We start from the raw sequence: 20,458 nt of genomic DNA, 5'->3' as shown, positions 1-20,458 counted from the left end.
CCACCCCCTAACAAAACCACTAAAGTTATAAAGCAAAGGCAGAAATTTGGCTATTCTTTACTCTTCTTCCATTCATGTGACACTTTTTCTGTATACAACAAAATATTCTGAAAATGATGTACATTCAAAGACTGGAAATCGTAATTAGACTAGAATTAGAAATGATGACTTGGGTTACCATTATAGACTGTTACACACACTGATGTTTTAATTTTCAAGAGTTCTGCATGTCAGTGGACATCCCCCTGTGACTGGCAACCCACATGAAGAGTATGAATTCTAATCAGTTCAACAGCCTTTATGAAAGAGCTCCACGAGAGGATGAGGTATCAAGATGGAAGAGACACCCCTAAGGCGCCTGAATGGCTCAGTCAGTTGAGTGTCCAACTCTCGGTTTTTGGCTCAGTTCATGATCTCAGGATTTTAAGACTAAGCCCTCCATCAAGTTCTGTGCTCAGAGAGGACACTGCTTGAGATTGTTTCTCTCTCCTTCTCCCTTTGCCCCACCCCCTCCTTGTACTCTCTCATGCACTCTCAAATAAATAAATATTAAAAAAATAATGATGAAAGAGACATCCCTGACCTCAGAAAAGCAGAGAAATTCAGCCACAGAAAGGAATGACATCCTGATACCTGCTACAACATGGATGAACCCTGAAAACATCATGTAAGTGAAGTAATACACAGAAGGACAAATATTCTGATTCCAGTTACGTGAAATACCTAAAAGAGGCAAATTCATAAAGACAGAAAGTAGTTTAGAGGTTACCAGGGGCTAGAAGGATGGCAGAATGGTGAGTTATTGCTTAATGGTTACAGAATTTTTGTTTCAAATGAAGAAAACTTTTTTAAAAACAGTGGTGATGTGGACTTAGTAACACTGTGAATGTACTGTCACTAAATTGCACTCTTAAAAAAAAAAGTTAAAATGACCTAAACCTAAAACCATAAAACTCCTAGAAGAGAACACAGGGGAAAAACTTCACAGCATTAGACCTGGCAGTGATTTCTTGGATAAGACACCAAAAGTATAGATAACAAAAGCAAAAACAGACAAAAGACAAAATCAACACTGAAAAAATATGGGCAAAAAGTGTTTCTTCACATTGTATATCTGATAAAGGATCAATATTCACAACATATAAAACTACAACTCAACAAAAAAAATCATATAACCTGATTTCAAAAATGAGCAAAGGACTTAGGTATTTCTCCAATGATAATATACAAATAGCCAACAACCTTATGAAAAGATGTTCAATTAACATCATTAATAAGAGAAATGTAAATCAAAATCACAATGAAATAATGTATGTAAATGTCCTATTACCATATTGTTCGTATGAAACTAAAATAATATTGAACACAAGCTACACTTCAATTTAAAAAAGTATCACCTCATACCCTTACTATTACTATTTAAACACATACACAAAAATAACAAATGTTGGCAAAGATGTGGATACTGGAACCCTTGAGCACTGTTGGTGGGATTGTAAAATAGTGCAACCACTATGAAAAACAGTATGGTGATTACTCAAAAAATTGAAAACAGAACTACTATATGATCCAGCAATCTCAATTCTGCCTATTTTAAGAATCGAAAGAAGGGTCTCTTAAGAGATATCTGCACTTGCACAGCAGCACTAACCACAATGGTCAAAAGGTAGAAACTACTCATGTCCATCAAGAGATGAATGGATAAACAAAACGTGGTATATACATAAAATAGAGTTATCAATCACCTTTTTTTAAGTAATCTCTACACCTATATGGGGTGTACTATATGTAAGTATAAGTAATCTCTACACCTATGGGGATCCAACCAATGACTTCAAGATCAAGTGTCGCATGTTTCACCGAATGAGCCAGCCAGGTGCCCTAGTATTATTGAGCCTTTAAAAGTACAGAAATCCTGTCACATACTACAACATGGACGAACCTTAAAGATATTATGGCAAGTGAAATAAACCAGTCACAAAAAGCCAATACTATATAACTCCACTTATATGATGTATCCAAAAGCAGTCAAATTCATAGAAAGAGAAAACACGGGCACCTGGATGGCTCCGTTGTTAAGTGTCTGCCTTCCGCTCAGGTCATGATCCCAGGGTCTGGGGATCCAGCTCTGCATCAGGCTCCCCGCTCGGCAGGAAGCCTGCTTTTTCCCCTCTCCCACTCCCCCTGCTTGTATTCCCTCTCTGTTTCTCTCTCTCTCTGTCAAATAAGTAAGATCTTTAAAAAAATAAGTAAGAAAAGAAAAGAAACAGAAAACATATGGGTGGGGAACCTGGGTGGCTCAGTGGGTTAAAGCCTCTGCTTTCGGCTCAGGTCATGATCTCAGGGTCCTGGGATCGAGTCCCACATCGGGCTCTCTGCTCAGAGGGAGCCTGCTTCCTCCTCTCTCTCTGCCTGCCTCTCTGCCTACTTGTGATCTCTGTCTGTCAAATAAATAAATAAAATCTTTAAAATAAATAAATAAATAAATAAATAAATGTTGCCGTGAAGGTATTTAAAAAAGAAAAAAAGAAAACATATGGGTGGTTACCAGGGGTTGGGGGAAGGAAAAAAAGAATTGTTGTTAATTGGGTATAAAGTTTCAGATTTTCAAGACAAAAAGGTTCTGAAGGTATGTTTCCCCTCAATGGGAATGCACTTAATGCCACAGAACTACACACTCAAAAACAGTTAAAAAGAGCAAGCTTCACGTTGTTTTTTACATTAAAAAACACAAATACACCAGGGTGCCTGGGTAGCTCATCTGCCTTCAGCTCAGGTCATGATCTGGGATTGAGCATGGAGCCCTATTGGAGCCCTGCATAAGGTTCCCTCCAGGGAGCCTGCTTCTCCCTCTCCCTCTCCAGCTCACCCTGCTTGTGCTCTCTTGCCTTCTGTCAAATAGAATCTTCTTTAAAAATTGCAAATATAAAAAGTGGTTTAAATGGCCAATTTTTGTTATATATATTTTACCACAATTTTTTATTTTGGGGGGGGTGCAAAAAAGGCAGTTTTATTAAAGTACAGGGATAGGACCTGTGGGCAGAAAGAGCTGCCTTTGCCACAATTTTTTAAAATTAATAAAATAACAGATCAAACCCACCAAGTTGTATGGTATATGAATTATACCTCAATAATGCTGTTAAAAAAAAAAAAGCTGAGGAAATAGTTTACCTAAATCCTATGATTCCATGGCTTAAAAAGAGCAATTTGTTCAAAGTACCCTGAGCCCAGAGTAGTGGTGACTATGCTCCTATTTCCTCCAACTTCCTCACTAAGGCCTCCAAGTGACAGGTCTTCCCTCCCTTTCCAAGGCATACCATCACCTTCTAACCTCCTTATCTTCCTTATTAGGTCCAATCTCACAGGAAAATTAAGTTAAAGAAACTGCAGTGGCAGTCATGGGAAGGGGGACAGAATTCAGCACATTTAGAAAGAGAGTCCAAATCTTTATTAAAAAAAATTTTTTTTCACATGGTAGACATGATAAATGTTAGGTCTCTGCCCTCCCTTTTCTTCTCTTCTTCCATCCCAGCATATGTTTAATAGAGCAACTTCGGGGTGCCCTGGTGGCTCAGCTGGTTAAGTGACTGCCTTCAGCTCAGGTCACGATCCTAGGGTCCTGGGATGTAGCCCACATCAGGCTCCTGGCTCCGTGGGGAGCCTGTTTCTCCCTCTCCCTGCTACTCCGCCTGCTTGTGCTCTTTGTCAAGTAAATAAATAAAAATTATTTAAAAATAAAATTAAAAAAGCAACTTTTTTGGGGCACCTGGATGGCTTAGTCGGTTAAGCATCCGGTTCTCGGGCTTGTGAGATTGAGCCTGGCATCCAGCTCCACACTCAGAGTGCAGTCTGCTTGTCCCTCTCCCTCTGTTCCTCCCCCTGCCCACAAGGCAGGTGTTCTCGCTCTCTAAAATAAATAAATCAGTAAAACCTTATAAATAAATAAATAAAAGAGCAACTTCTCTGTACTTGTGCTGGACATCCACTGGCCCACCTCACATATGCTGGAGCTATTAAATCCACAGCACTGTTTAAAATTTGTTTAAAAAAATTTGTTTAAAAAATAATAAATTAACTGTGTTTTTAAACCATGCCTATCATATACTATTAAACCTTCAAAACACATCACTAAACTGTGAGTAGGATAAACTTACTATTTTGGTAAAATAATAAACATTTGTCTAATATTAAAAAAAGGATAGGATATAGACCAAGGACTAAGAATCACTTATGAGTGATGGGACTAAGAGTGAGTTTCATTTCTTTTCTCTATTTTTTTATAATGAATCTATAGCCTTTTTTTAATAGCTTCTGTAATAAGAAAATTTAGTGGAAATCTTTAGAAAAATAAACATTCTGGCTCAAATTCTCACTGTCTGTCTCTTACACCACAGGCACTTTCACACGTACTGCACTGAAGCTGAATTAGCACCCAGAAGACAGACACTATTTCCTCCATTCTGCAGATGAGAATAAACTGAGGCTCAAAACAGTTAAGTGACTTGGTCAAGGCTATATAGCCAGCAACTGACAAAGCAAGGATCACCAGGCCTTTTAACTTCAATCACAGGGCGCTTGCCATTCCAGGCAATTTGCACTGTTGCTCCTAATATTGTCTGCTTGTTTTTTAAATTTATGATGAGACTCTCTTAAGAATCCTTGCTATGTAACTTTGGGCAAGTAAGTCACTTAACCTCTGGGGGCCTCAGTTTCCTCATCTGCAAAGCAAGAATGGGAAAAGATACTTTATCTCTAATAGGCCCACATGCTAATGGATTTTAAGCCTAGATACCACCTAGGATAAGAAAACCCAATGTGCAAGAATGAATGATTAGAGAAAAGTTGAGACCTATGCTCTGGGCCAAGAGCCATTCTTAATGGAAACAGGTGGTGGACAGTCAAGAGGGAAAAAAACCACTGGGGGAACCACAAACTTCCTGGTTAAATCAACAGCTGAAAGCTCCAGCTTTGCTTTACGAACAGCAATGCTTCAATCCTGGCTAATTCATAATCAGAAACCACACACTGTTAAGTAAAGCTAGGAAGAGTATATAAACTTGCATGGGGGGGGGGGCAATAGTTTATGCATGCTATGGTAACTTCATGATCTTCCGAGTGGACTCATTAATGTTAAAACAGAAAGAAACCCTGTGTGTTTCTATGTGGAGACGCCTTCTTCCTCACCAAGAATGTTAAGGAGAAACTGAACTTGCATAGCACTCTAAGAGACGCCACACTCGAGGAAAAGAGCCGACCCAACACTTGTGGAAAAGGTGAAAGAATGCAATTAAAGCTTCTCCGATCTACAAAGAATCAAAGACAGCGAAAAGACCTTTAAAAGAAGTTCCTGTAAAGGATTCGCGGAGTATCTGTAACCTCTTACACTGCAACCATTATAAAGCACTGCCGCCCGCTATTTAAAACTGTTATATAGCCTTTCTACTCGAGGGTAATAAAAGTACAGCATTAACTCTGCTGGAGAGAAAAAGATTCCATTTTGCTGAAACAGGCTCCGACCAAAATCTCACCACCTTCCCGTCAACTAGGAAGATGAGCCTGAACCAACGAGAAGCTCCTTGGAGCCTGTGCTATAGTTCCAAGAATTAAAACAACATCTTGCCCCTAAAACCACAACCAAGACACCACCTGCTTTAAATCCAAAGCCAGGTCCCTAGAGAAAAAAGCTCTTCACTGTGTTCTCCGCGCTCTCGGGTGCGAGATTCCAGCCCTGCTACTAGGCCACGACTGGGTGAGCACCTGATGTGGGGGGAGGGCGAGCCAAGGCCCTAGCGGATCCGGGGCGGGGAGCAGGGGGCTCTCAAGGCTCCCGAAGAGAAGCGCTAACCCCCACAAAGGCAGGGGTCCTGGGCCCCCCTCCAGGGGTCGGCACCAAGAACACGTGGGACGTCAGGAGGAAGGAAGGGGTGTCCCGGGCAGACAGGCTGGATCTGGCACGGCGGCCGGAAAAAAGAGAGTGGAGCTACCCCTGGGCAGGGAACGGAGCCCTCGGGGCCCGTAGGGTGAAGGCAAAGGGCGCGGAGAGAGGGGGCAAGGCCACGAGGAGGGCGGGTCTCCCTGGGCGCGGGGGCACGCGCCGGGCTAGCGCGGCGGGACCCGGGGAGCGGAGGGCCCTGACACGCGGGAGGAGATCGCCGACCTGCCCCCGGGGCGCGGGGAGCCAGAAGCGGCCGCGCCCGAAGGGCCCTGTGACCCGCGGCCGCCAGGACCGGACCCGCCCCGCGGCGCCTTCCTCCTGCCTCCTTTCCCTCCCTGACTCCCTCCCCCCCCACCCGCGGCCCGTTAACCCGTGGCCACCGCACTCACCAGCGGCTGCACCTGAGCCCGCCGCTGCCTCAGCTGGTGCCTGCGCCTCCGCAGCCGCCGCCGCCGCCTCGCTGCTGAGGCCGAGTCCCGGGGGAGCCTCCGCGTCCCGCCGCCGCTGCCGCTGCCGCCAGAGCAGAACACCCCAAAATGGCGGCACTTCCGGCACCTACCACCGGCGGGGAGGGCTGAGGAGGAGGAGGAGGGGGAGGGCGGTGAGAGGGAACGTACCACCGCGGTGCCGCCCGCAGCGCCGAGCCGAGCGAAGCACGGTGCTGGGCTGAGCGGAGCGCGCGGCGCTATAGCGCCCCCTTGGGCTGGGGAGTGGAGAAGCAGCCGCGCTGAAGCCCTGGGCTCTGCGGGCGGAACCCTCAGCCCGGGGAGCTGCAGGAGCGCATCTCTTTGTCTCGGAGCGCTACTGATGCAAAGGGTCGGAAGACCCGGCCTGAGAGTCTGAGGTTCTTGGCCCTGCGCACCGTACCCACAGGAGTTCTGGATGACTTGGTGGACGAGGACCTCTGCTTGGCACTGAATTATGCGCATAATAAAATATTTGATGAATGAATGAATGAGTGAATGGAATGGCGCTTGGCCAGCTTTGGGCACATGACACACCCTCCTTCTGCCCCAACAGACAAGCAACGAGATCCAGGTCTTCTTCCGTCTTGGCTGAGATGTGGAACGTGAATGTAATTGCTTTCAGAGTTAGGGGAGTGCTTTCTAACAGGATGATCCACCCTGTGAAGGCACAACCTTGCAAACATTCCTGCAGCGCCAGGAAGCTCGTAAGGGTTCTTATTAAGAGACTGATTCCTCAGCCCTAACCTACATTTCCCAGAAAAAAAATTTTAAACAACCCAGGTTAGGTCCCAAAAGTCCTCCTTCAGAGTGACTCAGGAATCCCAAGATCTAGGTGGAATTCAAACTACAACTGTTTTTGTTTGCTTGTTTGTTTAAAAAGGCTAATGCAGGTCCTACATCTTATGTGACAGTGAAATATACATAAAAAAAGAAAACTTAGAGGCGCCTGGGTGGCTCAGCGCTTAACCTTCTGCCTCTGCTCACGTCAGGATCCCAGGGTCCTGGGATCCAGCCCCCCAACTCCATCAGGCTCCCAGCTCAGCCAGAAGCCTGCTACTTCCTCTCCCACTCCCCCTTCTTGTGTTCCCTCTCTCACTCTGTCAAATAAATAAATAAAATCTTTAAAAATAATAATAATAGCTAACATTTGTAAAAAAAGAAAAGAAAAAGAAAAAAGATGAAAGAAAGAAGAAAAGAAAGGAAAGAAACTAGAAAATTTAGTTCTGGGCCCTTTTGGACCCAGCAACAGGCAATTAACTCTTAGGTTTGCAAATGATTTCTCTGTAACATCATCCGGCTTCCCAGAGCAAATAATTCCTATATCCACAAATACTGATTATGCTCTACCTCACCACAAAAAATAAAAAAATTGGGGTGCCTGGGGACACCTGGGTGGCTCAGTGGGTAAGCCTCTGCCTTCCGCTCAGGTCATGATCTCAGGGTCCTAGGATCAAGCCCCGCATAGGGTCTCTGCTCAGTAAGGAGCCTGCTTTCCCCTCTCTCTCTGTCTGCCTCTCTGCCTACTTGTGCTCTTTCTCTGTCAAATAAATAAATAAAATCTTAAAAAAAAAAAAATAGGGGTGCCTGGGTGGCTCAGCTGGTTAAGCATCTGCCTTTGACTCAGGTCATGATTCCAGGGTTCTGAGATGGGGCTGCTTGCTCAGCCAGGAGTCTGCTTCTCCCTCTGCCCCTCTCCCTGTTCATGCTTGCTCTCTCTCTCTCTGAAATAAGTAAATAAAAATATTTTAATTAACTAACTAATTAATTAATAAGGGCACTCCCAAGCAGAAGCCTCAAGGTTTTTCCCATGTGTTAGAAACACCTCTTTCCTCCTTGGGGGTTGGAGGGAAACTAACCATAGTTTTTCTGGTACCATACAGACAGGAACAATTAGCTCCTAATGCATTATCATATTCCCTAATTGTACCATATAGTTTATCATTTTGTATACATTTATAATGTTGATATGTGATCTTGTTCTTGTTAATAAGTATATGTGTAATTTACTGAAAATACCCTATATTTATAGATCATTACAACTTATAGAATGCTGTCATACACATTACCACAATTAATTTTATATTGGTCTCCCAGCTGCCACAGATTGTACAAACTTTGTAAACAGAGACTGTCTTTGTGGGCCACAGAATCATCCAGATATCCACCAGGCTCACTTCCTTACCTCCTTCAGGTCTTGACATAAATGTCACCTTCTCACTTGGGCTTTCGCTGACCACCTCATTTATAATTATACACACAGAGGGGTGCCTGCGTGGCTCAGTCAGTTAAGGGTCTGCCTTCAAGTCCTGGGATCCAGCCCCATGTCAGGCTTCCTGCTCAGAGGGGGTCTGCTTCTTCCTCTGCCCCCTCCTCTGCCCGTGCTGTCTCTTTCTATCTCTCACCTCTTTCTCAAATAAATAAACAAATAAGATCTTTTAAAAAATAAATAAATAAAATAAAATCTCACACACACACAGAAAGACAGAAATAATGAAATAAAATGACACACACAAACACCCATGCTTCTAATCCCCCTTTTCTGGTTTGTTTTTATCCAAATCACTAATTACCATCTAACAGAGTGTATTTTGTACTTCATATTTTACTTACTTTATTTGTACCCCACCCCAATTAGAAGGTAAATTCTACAGGAATAGGATCTTAGTCTTTTTTATATCCTCAGGGCCTAGAATAATGCCTACCCATAATAGATGCTCAATAAATACTGGTTTTTAAATTTGACTTAGATATATTGTGAAATGGCTATCACAATAAGATTAGTTAACACCCTCATCTCATATAGACAGTAATTTTTTTTTCTTTCTTGTGTTGAGAACTCTTAGGATCTACTCTTTTACGGCTTTCCCATAGCCCATACCACAGTGTTCTATAGTCATCAAGTTGTATATTACATTCTAAGTACTTACTTATAACTGGAAGTTTGTACCTTTTGACTGTCTTTATTCACTTCCCCTCCCCCGTCAATACATATTGTTGAATTGAACAAGCATACCTAGGTGTTTATTGTGGAAAAAGAGAATGAATTGTTTAGCCTTCAGAAGCTTCCTATAATCTATTATTATAAATATATGATTAATATATTAATAATAAAATTATAATATATTAATATTATATATAGTATATTAATAAAATGTTAAAATTAAAATTAATATATTAATAATAAAGTGTATATAAACATATGATTATAAATTATATGAATATAATGAGTTAGATGAAGGTAGGGATCACGACCATTTTCTTATTCTCTTGTTTCTCCAGGTTTTTTTCATAGTATCTGACTTAGATATTTCTTGAAGGGCAACCAGAAACTTTCCCCTATTTTATCTGCCTCTTGACTTAGGGCTCCCATTGGCAGAGGAAGTAACACTTGTTGCAAGGTACCAGGCTTCCTCTTGCATCTAGTTACCAAGGCAGGAGCCTGCTTCTCCCTCTCCCTCTGCTCCTCCTTGTGTTCTCTCTCTTGCTCTGCTCTCTTTGTCTCAAATAAATTTTAAAAATCTTTAAAGAGGGGGCACCCAGCTGGCTCTGTCAGTTGAGCATGAGACTCTTGATCTTGAGGTTGTCAGTTTGAGCTTCGCGTTGGGGGTAGAGATTAATTTAAAATATAAAATTCTGGGGCGCCTGGGTGGCTCACTCATTAGGCGTCTGCCTTCGGCTCAGGTTGTGATCCGAGGGTCCTGGGGTCCAGCCCCACATCAGGATCCCTGCTCAGCGGGAGGCCTGCTTCTCCCTCTCCCACTGTCTCTCTCTGTCTCTTAAATAAATAAAATCTTAAAAAATAATAAGAAGAAGAAATAAAATCTTTTTTTTTTTTTAGATTTTATTTATTTATTTGACAGACAGATCACAAGTAGGCAGAGAGGCAGGCAGAGAGAGAAGGGAGGAACCAGGCTCCCTGCTGAGCAGAGACCCCCCCCCCCCCCCCCCCCGATGCGGGGCTCGATCCCAGGACGCTGGGATCACCACCCGAGCCGAAGGCAGCGGCTTTAATCCACTGAGCCACCCAGGCGCCCCAAGAAATAAAATCTTAAGGGGCACCTGGATGACTCAGTCAGTTAAGTAAGCAGCTCTTGATTTGGGCTCAGATCATGATCTCAGGGTTGTGAGACCAAGCGCAGCATGGGGCTCGGCATTGGGCGTGGAGCCTGCTTAAGATCCTCTCTCTCAGCGTGCCTGGGTAGCTCAGTTGACTAAGTGTCTGCCTTTGGCTTAGGTCATGATCCCAGGGTCCTGCTCAGCCAGGAGCCTGCTTCTCCCTCTCTGCCTGCCACTCTGTCTACTTGTGCTCATGAGCTCGCTCGCTCGCTCGCTCTGTCAAATAAATAAATAAATACAATCTTAAAAAAAAAAAAAGAAGATCCTCTCTCTCCCTCTCTGTCTTCCTCCCTCTCTAGAAAAAAAAGTAATTAAAAAAAATAAATCTTAAAAAAAAAACAGTGCTCTGAATCCTCGCCACTTGGCATTGCCCTAATTTTAGTCATTCTGCTAGGATATAGTGATATTTCACTATGGGTTATTTATTTTTTTTAAGTAATCTCTACACCCAACATGGAACTTGAACCTACAACCCCAAAATCAAGAGTCACACACTCTAACTGAGCCAGCCAGGCACCCTTTATTGTGGTTTAAATTTTTACTTCCTTAATGATGTTGGGAGACTTTATATAATGTTTATTGACTATTTAAATATGCTCTCTTGTGAATCATCTACTCAAGGCTTTCTTTCTCCATCTCTCTCCTGAGACTCTTTTAGTTTAGTAGGAGATACAGATATATCTATAGGAGATATAGATATGTCGATAGGTACATACTTTTTTTTTTTTTAAGTAGGCTCCATGACTGGTGTGGAGCCCAGTGCAGGGCAACCCTGAGATCAAGACCCATGAAATCAAGACCTGAGGGGAGATCATTTAACTGACTGAGCCACCCAGGTGCTCCAGTTCTTTTTATATTTTGAATACAAGTTCCTTGCTGGATATGTGCAGTGCTTATGTCTTCTCCCAGTGTGGTTTGCCTTTACCATCTTAATGGTTTCTCTCTTTCTTTTTTTTTTTTTTTAAGATTTTATTTATTTATTTGACAGACAGAGATCACAAGTAGGCAGAGGCAGGCAGAGAGAGAGAGGGGGAAGCAAGCTCCCTGCTGAGCAGAGAGCCCAATGTGGGGCTTGATCCCAAGACCCTGGGATCAAGACCTGAGCCGAAGGCTGAAGCTTTAACCCACTGAGCCACCCAGGCGCCCCTCTTTAAATTTTTTTTTTTTTAGATTTTATTTATTTATTTGACAGACAGAGATCACAAGTAGGCAGAGAGGCAGGCAGAGAGAGAGAGGGGGGAAAGCAGGCTTCCCGCTGAGCAGAGAGCCGGATGCGGGGCTCAATCCCAGGACCCTGGGATCATGACCTGAGCCGAAGGCAGAGGCTTAACCCACTGAGCCACCCAGGCGCCCCCCAGGTGCCCCTCTTAATGGTTTCTTTTGATGAAAAATATTTTTAATTTTAATAAGGCCTTGTTTTTTGTTTTGTTTTTTTCAAGGTCCTGTTTTTTGGTCCTTATTTTATGGTTGGTGATTTCTGTGTTGTTTGAGAGATTTTTGTTTACCCAGGTCATGAAAATTTTCTCCTTTATTGGTTTAATCTTTCATACTTAGATCTAAGATCCATCTACTGTTTTTGTGTATGGTGTGAGAGGAAGGCCACGTTTCTTTTCTTTTGTCTTTCTGTGTAGATATCCAGCTGATCCATTACCATTTGGAGATTTGAGAAGTGAAGATTGCTTTCTTCTTTCTTCCTTCCTTCTTTCTTTCTTTCCTTCTTTTCTTTCCAGTAGGCTCCACACCAAGGCTTGAAAAGGCTTGAATTTATGACCCTGAGATTAAGAATCACATGCTCCACCAATTGAGCAAGTCAGGTGCCCTGAAGCTTTTTTTCTTGAACTCATATTGGTAGTTGGAATAAAAACAGTACAACCACTTTGGAAGACCGTTTGACTGTATCTACTAAACCCAAACAACTAAATGGGCTTGTATGTACCCTGTGATGCAGTAATTCCATTCCCAACAGAAATGAGTACATTTTTTTTCCAAAAGAATTGTTTGTAGCACTTTTATTAATAATAACCTCCCCCACAAAAAATAACCCAAACTGGAAATGGTAGATAAATTGTGCAATATATTTATAGCGGACTATTTATATAGCAAAGACAAAGAAGAAACTGCTACTATGGATGAGTCCCATAGACATACTAGTAAGTAAAACAAGTCAGAAAAAAAGCACAGGAGCGCCTGGGTGGCTCAGTGGGTTAAAGCCTCTGTCTTCAGCTCAGGTCATGATCCCGGGGTCCTGGGATCGAGCCCCGCATTGGGCTCTCTGCTCAGCAGGGAGCCTGCTTCCCCCTCTCTCTGTCTGCCCCTCTGCCTACTTGTGATCTCTCTCTCTCTGTCAAATAAATAAATAAAATCTTTTAAAAAAAGATTGTTTTAAAAAAAAGAAAAAAAAAAGCACATATTGCACAAGTCTATTTAATTGAAGTTTGAGAAGAGGTAAAAATAATAAGAAATGTCAGGATAGAGGTAATCTTTGCCAGGAAGCGGGGACTGACTATGAACTAAAGGGAGTATGAGCGAACTTTCTGGAATATTGGAATATGTTACATCTTCGTCTGAGTGATGGTCTCATGGATGTATAAATATGTGAAATTTATCACACCTTACACTTGGAATTTGTGTGTTTTCTATGGCCAGGAAGAATAACAACAAACAACGCATTAGACAAATGGACAAGGAAATAAATATACAATTCACAGAAAGAATACAAATGGCCAATAAACAAAAAATGTTCAATCTAACAAATAATTAAAGATATTAAAATTAAAACAATGTGGATATTTTGGACTGTCAATGGGAGATAAATTAAATAATTTTTTTAAAGATTTTATTTATTTATTTCACAGACAGAGATCACAAGTCAGACAGAGATTACAAGTAGGCAGAGAGGCAGGCAGAGAGAGAGGGGGAAGCAGGCTCCCTGCCGAGCAGAGAGCCCGATGTAGGGCTCGATCCCAGGACCCTGGGATCATGACCTGAGCCGAAAGCAGCGGCTTTAACCCACTGAGCCACCCAGGCGCCCCAAATTAAATAATTTTTAAAAGATGATGGAGTTGTGAACATTAGGCACTCTCGGTGTGTATACATGCAGCCATATAGGAGGGAAACAGTCATTAAAATTAAAAACATTCAGGGCGCCTGGGTGGCTCAGTGGGTTAAGGCCTCTGCTTTCGGCTCGGGTCGTGGTCCCAGGGTCCTGGGATCGAGCCCCGCGTCGGGCTCTCTGTTCAGCAGGGAGCCTGCTTCCCCCCCACCCCGCTTCTCTGCCTGCCTCTCTGCCTACTTGTGATCTGTCAAGTAAATAAATAAAATCTTTAAAAAATAAATAAATAAACAAATAAAATTAAAAACATTCATACCTATTTATATAAAATTCTAGATAATGCTAATTAATCTATAGCAGATCAGTGGTTGCTGAGGAATAGGGTAAGGGAATAAAGAGGTATGGGAAGAAGGGGTTACAAAGGAAAGCGAGAACACTTATTTGGGGGTAATGGATACATTCTATTATCTTCATTATGGTGATGGTTTCACAAGTACATACATACATCAAAATGTATTAAAGTATATACTTTATTTAAAAAAATTAAAAAGATTTGGAGCACCTCGGTGGCCCAGTTGGTTAAGCGTCTGTCCTCGGCTGGGGTCATGATCCCAGGGTCCTGGGACTGAGTCCCAGTCAGACTCCCTACTCAGCAGGGAGTCTCCTTCTCCCTCTCCCTCTGCTCCTCCCCCTGCCCGTGTTCACAGGTTCTCTGTCTCAAATAAAAAAATAAAACCTTAAAAAAAATCACTTAATTTTTTAAAAAGATTTGATTTTTAAAGTAATCTACACCTGGCATGGGTCCAGAACTCACAGCCCTGAGATCAAGAGTCACTTGCTCCACCGACTGAGCCAGCCAGGTGACCCTAAAGTGTATACTTTAAATACATGTAGTTTAGTGCATGTCAATTATACTCAAGAAAACTATAAAAAATTTCCTATGGCCCCCTTAAAAAGATGCACATATCCTTTAATAGAGCCAGTGTATTTCTAGAAATGTTTCCTTCAGAAACACAAGTGTGTGAAGCACATACAAGGCTTTTCCTGCAGTATTCTTTGACTTGGCCAACTAGTATTTATTGAGTGCCAACTAGTCAGACACTGGGCTAGACAATGGGGTTATAGGCATGAATGCAATAGACAAGGTCCCTGCCCTCATGGAACTGACTATATTTCTAATTGGTTAAAAAAAAAGGGGGGGGCGCTACCCAGTTGGGTTCCCCATCCATTAGTAGGGAAATAGTTATGGAAATGCTGTATCCAGTAGCTGCTGTGGAGAGTGTCTTTTGAATCCGGAGCAACCAGAGCAGTGGGCAGGAGCAGCAGGCACCTGGGGACAGCCAGTGTGACCTATACAATGACCTGCATGGTTAAGATAATGTATACACTGCAGCCTCCCTCCATGCTCAGTGGCGGCCCGCCCCCCACCCCCAAATGTGAACCACTTCTTGGAGGCTTTTATCTGTTAAGTCCAAAGCAGTCAATGTTTCCAGACTTCTTCATTCAGGAGGTTCAAAGAATGATGGTACAAAAATCATCAAACTGAGGGGTTTCTGACTTCAGCTCCGGTCATGATCTTGGGGTCCTGGGACAGAGCCCCCGGTCTGGCTCAGCTCTGTTCTCGCTCTCTCTCAAATAAATAAAATCTTTCAAACGAAAATCATCAAACTGAAGCAAGAGAATGGACAGGTAGAAGCTGCAGACACTGCCATCAGGAGGAAAGGTCAGAAAGAGCTGCAAACCACTGAGTAAAGCAGAATCAGAGGAGGAGCTTGAGGATAGGAACCACCTCCAGGCTATCCGGGAGCAGTTGCCCCAGAAGCTGACTGAAACTCAGGAAGAACGGAGGAAAGACCTGACCCAATAGGTGGGGCTGCTGGGAATGTTGCTGGCCGACACTGGGCAAAGGCACCAACCCAGTTTCAAGCAGTGAGTGAGACCCTGGCATCACAGCAAAAATCCACATGATCCCGTGGCCTCTATGGTGTTGTTAGAAACTTTGCAAGGTGAGCTGAAGCTTTTTAAAGAAACAGCCAAAATACAGATGGAGGAGATCCAGGCCCTGAAAGTAAAGTTGAAGATGAAAGAAGAAGAGAGGGCCCGATTCATAAAATGGCAGATTTTATGTAACAGTCAAGTAAATGATTTTACAACAGCCCTTGAGGAAATGGAGCAGCTATTTGAAATGTGATAAAAAGCAAGTGGCCAGATGGCTCCCTCTTGGGGAGGAAGTCTCAGAGAAAGCCACTTCCAACATCTGTTTGTTGGCCATGATCTAGGATTCACCAGGCCCGGAAGGAAAGCAGTTTCTGCAGTAGGATTCAGGATAGTGTATGCTGGCATGGAGGTTCCACCTGTAAGCAAGTGTTCCCAGCCTTCCGATGGGTCAGCTTTCCTGAATCTCACACATACATAACGGAGGGGCTTGGAAGGGGCCTAAAGGAGAGAGGGCAGGAAGCTCGGATCAATGTCCTAGGCAACAAAGCAGCGTGCCTGTAAGAATCAGGAGACAAAACCAGCCACAGCCAGAGGATCCAGAAGGTCCCGTCCAGATATATGGGAAGAAACCTTTAGTTGTACAAGGGAGCACTGGCGCTCTATGAGAGAAGTTGCTGAGGGGACATGCACTCCCCTTCTAATTTGGGACACATTCTGTCCCATCCTGGTTGGGCTCTGTACCTCATGGTAAATTTATGAACTTGAAGCAGATTAATAAATGGAGTGAAAGTATAGATAGCAATAATACCTACCTGAAACTATGTATCTTAGAGTTTTCATTTAAATCACTTATATAGGGGGCACCTGGGTGGCTCAGTTGGTTGGGCGACTGCCTTCAGCTCAGGTCATGATCCCGGAGTCATGGGATCGAGTCCCACATCAGGCTCCCAGCTCTATGGGAAGTCTGCTTCTCCCTCTGATCTCCCCTCTCATGCTCTCTCACTCTGTCTCTCTCTCAAATAAATAAATAAAATAAAATAAAATAAAAAAAAAAGAAATCACTTATATAGGGCACCTGGGTGGCTCACTCATTAAGCATCTGCCTTTGGCTCAGTCATGATCCCAGGGTCCTGTGATTGAGCCCCACATAGGGCTCCCTGCTCAGCAGGAAGCCTGCTTCTCCCTCTCTCACTCCCCCTGCTTGTGTTCCCTCTATCACTGTGTCTATCAAATGAATAAACAAACTCTTAAAAAAAATAAATCACTTACATATATATAAAATGTTTGTAAAATGCTGTTTTTATTTTTATTTTTTTTAAAGATTTTATTTATTTATTTGACAGAGATCACAAGTAGGCAGAGAGGCAGGCAGAGAGAGAGGGAGAAGCACGCTCCCTACAGAGCAGAGAGCCTGATGCAGGGCTCCATCCCAGGACCCTGGGACCATGACCTGAGCCAAAGGCAGAGGCTTTAACCCACTGAGCCACCCAGGCACCCCTGTAAAATGCTGTTTTTAAAGTAAATATTCTGTAACTAGTTTACAACTTTGAGAAATGAAAAAATGATAGTATAATTATTACACATGGGTCTATCAAAATCTTTTAGAAAGCTATATAGGGGTTGGGGCGCCTGGGTGGCTCGGTGGGTTGGGGCCTCTGCCTTCGGCTCAGGTCGTGATCCCGGGGTCCTGGGATCGAGCCCCGCATCGGGCTCTCTGCTTGGCGGGGAGCCTGCTTCCCTTCCTCTCTCTCTCTCTGCCTACTTGTGATCTCTGTCAAATAAATAAATAAAATCTTAAAAAAAAAAAAAAAAAGAAAGCTATATAGGGGCACCTGGCTGGCTCAGTCAGTGGAGTATGTGACTCTTGATCTCAGGGTTGTGAGTTCAAGCCCTCTGCTGGGTGTAGAGATTACATAGAAATAAAATCCTTAAAAAAAAAGAAAGAAAAAATATATAAGCTGCTACGGAAAGATGTTAACAACACACAGTTAAGTACTAAAAAGCAAGTTACAAAATTCCCATTTTTTTTTCTTTTTTTTTTTTTTTCCCATTTTTGTTTTAAAGAAATACATATATATATTCAAATTTTCCATGTTAATAACTGAGGGAAGGGGGTTAGTTTTTTTTGTAGGCGGTAAATATGGGAAGATGTGGGCCTGGGAAGGACTAGTGAGAGATACGAAATTCTTTTTTTTTTTTTTTTTAACTTTCTGATTCTGAGTCTTTTTTTTTTTTTAAGATTTTATTTACTTATTTGACAGAGAGAGATCACAAGTAGGCAGAGAGGCAGGCAGAGAGAGAGGGGGAAGCAGGCTCCCCGCTGAGCAAAGAGCCCCATGCGGGGCTCGATCCCAGGACCCTGGGATCATGACCTGAGCCGAACGAAGGCAGAGGCTTTAACCCACTGAGCCACCCAGGCGCCCAAGAGATACGAAATTCTGACGGGATTTGAGTCCCTGGATTGTTGCTATTTGCTTACTTGCCCTTTCTGAGGTTTGTATATGTAGTCAGTAGATCATCCATGTTGCCCAAGCTAGTTAAGAGTCGGACATCTAGGGGTGTTTGGCTGGCTCAGTCTGAGGAGCATGCAACTCTTGAACTCGGGGTTGTGAGTTTGAGACCCCGTTTGGTAGAGACATTACTTCAATAGATAAACTGACGTTGCTTCTCCATTCATCCACTGAAGGACACCTGGGTTAGGTGCCGCCCAAATCATTTTTTTTTTTTTTAAAGATTTTATTTATTTATTTGACAGACAGAGATCACAAGCAAGCAGGGAGGCAGGCAGAGAGAGAGGAGGAAGCAGGCTCCCCACTGAGCAGAGAGCCCAACGTGGGGCTCCATCCCAGGACCCCGGGACCATGACCTGGGCCTAAGGCAGAGGCTTTAACCCACTGAGCCACCCAGGCACCCCCATTTTTTTTTTAAGTTTATTTATTTAAATCATCTCTATACCCGACAGGGGGAATGTGTGTGTGTGTGTGTGTGTGTGTACACACACACAGGGGACTATTATTCAGCCTTAAAACAGAAGCAAATTATGGGGCACCTGGGTGGCTCAGTGGGTTAAGCCCCTGCTTGCTTTCTTTCTTTTTTTTTTTTTTTAAAAGATTTTATTTATTTACTTGACAGACAGAGATCACAAGTAGGCAGAGAGGCAGGCAGAGAGAGAGAGGAGAAAGCAGGCTCTCCATGGAGCAGAGAGCCCGATGTGGGGCTCGATCCCAGGACCCTGGGATCATGACTTGAGCCGAAGGCAGAGGCTTTAACCCACTGAGCCACCCAGGCGCCCCAAGCCTCTGCTTTCGGCACAGGTCATGATCCCAGGGTCCTGGGATGGAGCCCCACATCGGGTTCTCTGCTCAGCAGGGAGCCTGCTTCCCCCCTCTCTCTCTGCCTGCCTCTCTGCCTGCTTGTGATCTCTGTCAAATAAATAAATAAAATCTTAAAAAAAAAAAAAGGAAGCAAATTCTGACACCTGGCACAACACGGATGAACTCTGAGGATATTATCCTAAGTGAAATAATCCAGTCACAAAAGGACAAATGGTACGTGATTTCACTTATATGCGGTATCTAGAGTAGTTAAGATTACAATAACAGAAAGTAGAATGGTGGCAGCTAACGAACATGAAAAGATATCAACATCACTCATCATCAGGGAAATGCAAATCAAAACCAGAGTGAGATATCACCTCACCCCTGTCAAAATGGCTAAAATAAAAAACATAAGAAACAGCAAGTGTTGGCAAGAAAAAGGAACCCTCAGGCACTGTTGCATGCCAATTGGTGCGGTCTCTTTGGAAAACAGCATGGAAGTTCCTCAAAAAAATAAAAATAAGGGTCACCACACGATCCAGTAATTCCACCACTGGGTATTCACCCAAAGTAAATGAAAACACTAATTTGAAAAGATACATGCACCCCTATGTTTATTGCAGCATTATTTACTATACCCAAGATATGGAAGCAACTCAAGTGTCCATCCATAGATAAATGGACAAAGAAGATGAGGCATATATATTGGGATATTATCTGGCCATAAAAAAGAATGAGATCTTACCAGCTACCACAGCATGGATGGACCTAGAGAATATAGTGCTCAGTGAAATAAATCAGAGAAAGACAAATACCATATGATTTCACTCAGATGTGGAATTTAAGAAACAAAATAAATGAACAAAGGAAAAACAGACCAAAAAAACCTCCCAGACTCTTAAATAAAAAGAACACACTGGTGGTTGCCAGAGGAAAGGTGGGTGGAGAGAAGTGACGATAAAGGGGATTAAGAGTGATGATGAGAGGTGCCTGGCTGGCTCAGTCAGTAGAGCATTAGACTCTTCATGTTAGGGTTGTGAGCTCCAGCCCCATATCGGCTCTAGAAATTACTTAGAATAAAATCTTTTAAAAAATATTTGTTGGGGCACCTGGGTGGCTCAGTGGGTTAAAGCCTCTGCCTTCGGCTCAGGTCATGATCCCAGGGTCTGGGATCGAGCCCTGCATCAGGCTCTCTGCTCGACAGGGAGCCTGCTTCCTCCTCTCTCTCTGCCTACTTGTGATCTCTGTCAAATAAATAAATAAAATCTTTAAAAAGTATTTGTTGAATCATAAAAAAGAGTTGTTTATTTCTTTTAAAGATTTTTATTATTTGTCAAAGACAGAACACAAACAGGGGAAGCAGCAGGCAGAGGAGAAGCAGTCTCCCACTGAGCAGGAAGCCCAATGCGGGGCCTGGTCCCAGGATCCTGGGATCATGATCTGAGCTGAAGGCAGACACTTAAGTGACTGTGCACCCAGGCACCCCCAAAAAGATTTAACCATTATATTGTACATCTGTAACTAATACAACACTGTATGTATATTATAATTCAGTAAAGAAAGAAAGAAAAAGAGATTAAAAATGAGATTAAAAATGTAAAAAAAAAAAAAGAGAGAGAGAGAGAAGAGAGAG

The 20,458-nt window shown here is 43.1% G+C and overlaps 1 protein-coding gene and 1 pseudogene across 7 annotated transcripts in view; one reads left to right on the top strand and one right to left on the bottom strand.

The window, feature by feature from the left end:
* CELF1 (CUGBP Elav-like family member 1) overlaps nt 1–6,492 on the bottom strand; it is a 71,557-nt gene extending 65,065 nt beyond the window's left edge. For 5 of the 6 annotated variants that reach the window (XM_080815444.1, XM_080815448.1, XM_080815450.1 and 2 more), the window contains exon 1: nt 6,325–6,492. The gene's annotated coding sequence lies outside the window, so the exon portion shown is untranslated. The remainder of the gene's footprint in view (nt 1–6,324) is intronic. The other variant, XM_080815451.1, reaches the window with a different exon arrangement.
* LOC308350793 (small kinetochore-associated protein-like) lies at nt 784–15,761 on the top strand (annotated as a pseudogene). The gene is made up of 4 exons: nt 784–794; nt 6,379–6,559; nt 6,697–6,846; nt 15,245–15,761. The product of its transcript is annotated as a small kinetochore-associated protein-like (transcript).
* Nucleotides 15,762–20,458: the final 4,697 nt, after the last annotated feature.

The sequence above is a fragment of the Martes martes genome (genome assembly GCF_963455335.1).
Source record: "Martes martes genome assembly, chromosome: 10".
NCBI lineage: Eukaryota > Metazoa > Chordata > Mammalia > Carnivora > Mustelidae > Martes > Martes martes.
The sequence above is the reverse complement of the archived record's forward strand: the minus strand, read 5'-3'. Positions and strand labels throughout refer to the sequence as shown.